Consider the following 4,124-nt stretch of genomic DNA (forward strand, 5'->3'; position numbering starts at 1 on the left):
ATTATTTTTTAATTTATATTTAACTTTAATATATACTAAATATTATAATATTTAATAATATAATATTTGTTACAGGAATAAGTTAAAATATTAATCCAAGATATATTTAGGCCCAGTAAGATCCACAAACAAGCAAGATCAATTTAAGCCCATTGTTAAGATTCTAAATTCAACTTAAATTTAAGAGAAAATGACAAATCGATCTCTGATTTTTTAGTCCAACATTTAAGTCCTGAAAATTTAAAAATACATTTAAGTCTCTGACTTTTTCAAAATCTAGACACATCGATCCATGGATTTAATTTGTCCAATTTTAAAAATTCTCTCACGTGTGTATCTGTATCAACTAAGCCAGTACAATGGAAGTCACGTTTGATTTTTCTGTTGGGTCTGACAGGCCCAAGTGAACATGATGGATCGATATGTCCAAGTTTTAAAAAGATCAGAAACTTAAATGTATTTTCAAATCCTCAAAAATTTAAATATCTGCGGATCAAAAAGTTAATGATCTATTGATCCTTTTCTTTAAATTAAATATTTTAAAATCTAATGCTGATAAAATTCACGTGTCTCTTCTCAAATTGGCTCGGATTAGATCTCCACTACTATTTAGAGGTAGTAATGGGTATTTTGGAGGAGTGGTGGGTCCCTTTTTCGTCCCTCACTCCTGTTTAAAAAAATTTTCCACGTTTCTTTTCTATCTTTGTCACAAGTTCTTGTTTAATTATTCTCTTTAGGGACGTAAATACCACACGTATCTATGGATTATAAAATTTTTGAATAGAAACTAACAAAAAAAACATAACATAATAATTATAAAATAATCAATTCAATATAATTCAGATCAATTTATAACATATTCATTATGAAAATAACATTTCAAACAAAAATATAAAAAAATCTTCCAACATAATAATATAACATATTTTTTTTTGCGGCAAGACTAAGCGATGTAGTGACAGATTTGAGAGGTATAGAAAGTGAGTTAGAAAGAAAGATGCAAAATCGAGGCTGAATATAAATATAAGTATTAATTATTTTAAACTAAATTAATTTATATTCATACCAAAGAATATTTATTTAGAATTATAATTTAAATTTCGGTTTTACTAATTAGACAATGACTTTTGTAAACTATATAAGTAATAGACTCTAAAATTGACCCAATAAAGTAAAAAAATACTCCACCCCAAATTAGCTCCTAAATCTTAACATTAATATAAGCACATCTAGTGAATTGAACATCCAACCATTGTTAACTGTGCATAAATAAATCGAATCAAAAGAAATAATCATCCAATTAAAAATAATGAACATAATCACCTGCATACTTATTGAATTGAACATTCGACATATCTATTATTCACATTGTTTAGTATTTTCATTGTCTACCTATACTTTTCTTTTTAAATTTTCGTACGGGGAATGAAACTAGTTTTTTTTTCTTTTTCTTTTGAAAAAGTATAGGTAGACAATGAAAATACTAAATAATGTAAACAATTGATATATCGGATGTTTAATTTACTATGTGTGCTGATGATTATCCTAATTCTAAGATTTAAGTGAGTAATTTGGGAGTGTAGTGTGTTTTTACTCTATTAGACCAATTTTAAAGCTCATTGTTCACATTGTATACAAAAATCATTGTCTACTTAACAAAGTTACTTTTCTTAAAAGGAAAAGTATAGGAACTAAGTGTGTAACTAGCTAAGAATTGAACAACTCAATTAATTATAATTATTAATAATTAATTTTAAATTTTTAAATTCAAAATTTAAATAATTAGAAACTGATTAAGTAAACCTAATTAAAAACTATAAAAACCTTCTCCATCTCTTTCATATTAACCTGCACACCCCTAACAATAACACACAAATTCTCTCTCTCATTGTCAGGTCCTCTCCGGCAACATTCCCGTCAGCCAATTCACCAACAAATCCGGTGGGATCTTTTTTACCAGATTCCTGTCGGCCAAAAATGCTAGTTTAGTTGTCTAAATCTAAATAGAGTCAGCACTGACGATTTTTCCGTTGAGGCGTTTGGCGAGCTCAAAAGCGAGGTAGTTTTTGTCGGTTGTTCAAGGAAGAAGGAGTGATAGAACACGGACTGTTTTTGAACAATTACAAAAATATATAAAAAATATTGATTTAATATAAGAAAAACATCTTGATGCTTAAGAAAAGAAATGTTTTCTTATAGGATTAAAAAAATCCATATAATTTTTTAAAAAATAAAAATAACCATATTTATAATACAAAAAATTCGAAAAATACATTAAAAAATATCTATTTAATATGAAAAAGAAACAACATAATGTTCAACAAAAAAAATATCTATATATATCTATTAACTTATTACCTTTATTAAGACGGACTTTGAGATTCAATCCATTAGAAAGTTAGGAGGACTCTAGTTGTTCCCTACCGGTACTCTTCTTAAAATGAATAAATAAATAAAAGAGTATGCGGCAACTTGGATGCATGGTCACGTTAACTATATAGCAGTGGCCATATTCCAAAACCACTAAAGATGTGACCTTAATTGTTGACCATTCTTTGACCAAATTAACTCATACCCACCAATAATGGCCGCACCTTAGTCTCAACTTTAATAACTACCCACTATGTATAACTACCTAAACACACTCTAATCACTATCATGTTCTTGTGGTTATACATACACACACCCTGCACTTTGCATTGGTTTATCACCACTTTTTGCTTCTTCAACATCCATTCTTAATAAAGCATGTCACATCTATTTAAATGTGTGATTCTTTTCATCATGCTGTGTACCACAGCTGCGAGGGAGTTCAAAGTTGGTGATCACTTTGGTTGGCGTGTTCCTGATCCCACTGACACTTCATTCTACACCCATTGGGCTGAAAGAAACAGGTTCCAAGTTGGAGATTCTCTCGGTATATATCTATCTCTATATCTATGGCATTTGCACTTAGACTTATGCAACTTCTGAACGTTAATTTTCTTTGTTTTTTGCAGTGTTTGAGTACGAGAATGACTCGGTCTTAAGTGTGGAGAAATGGGACTACTTTCACTGTGACGCAAGTAACCCCATCACAGCCTTTGACAATGGCAAGAGCATTCTCAATCTTGATAGCCCTGGTGCCTTCTACTTCATCAGTGGAACCGCTCATCATTGTAGCAGAGGACAGAAGCTTCTTGTGGAGGTTATGTCCCCACAACATCATCCGGTTCCAGTTCCAGTTCCAGAATCCCCACCACCCTCTTTGCTTGCACCGCAAGGTATCTCGCCTATCTCGCCGTCGCCGATGTCTCCTTCGCCTGAAGCCTTCTCCCCAGTGGCTTCCTCTCCTTATGGGAGCATAGAAGAAGATTCAGCCTCTATTATGCTTAGTAATTCAGCAGTTATGGCTCCCTTTGCTACATTTTTGGTTGTGTTACTCTAAGCACTCTGAATGTACCTCTTGTTATGTTTTTTTTTTGGAACTCCCTAGTTGTTTAGGCATTAGTGCATTACCATTTAACCTATTCTTTTTCTGCAGCAGAGACTCTGATATATTGTATGGATTTGTATTGTATTTAATTATTTATTTATGATCATGCCTTTAGTTTCTCTCATTTAAGTTTCTTTTTTCCTCTTCTGTGCTCAACTATTTTATTAGCTTAGTCATTTTTACTTAAGTAGAACATTCAGCTTTCTACTTTATTTAGTGATTCTAATTGCAGGATATTGCACTGCTTAGGTGTATATAATTATATATATATATGTGTGTGCGAAAGTTTTAAGCAAATAAATTTGAAGACTAAGAAAGGGTAAAACTAAACCCAGCACAGACCAAATATACAAATGCATTATATTAGTTAATACCAAATATTCTATTTGAGTATGTAATTAGTAATCAGTAAACAAAGGATACATAATCTCTTCAATGTGTATACAGGGTCAAAGTATTCCCATGGAGTGCAATGTAACTTTCATAGTCATATATGATATCAGCTATGAATTGGTAAAGAGAACTATTCTATTCCTAATTTTATGAGGTTGGACAATTCTACTTTGAATTAAATCTTAATTTAAACAATTTTGAATTCAAATTAAGCAACTTTGTAATACCATATATTATATATATTATATACTATATA

This window comes from Arachis duranensis, chromosome 7, assembly GCF_000817695.3.
Source record: "Arachis duranensis cultivar V14167 chromosome 7, aradu.V14167.gnm2.J7QH, whole genome shotgun sequence".
NCBI lineage: Eukaryota > Viridiplantae > Streptophyta > Magnoliopsida > Fabales > Fabaceae > Arachis > Arachis duranensis.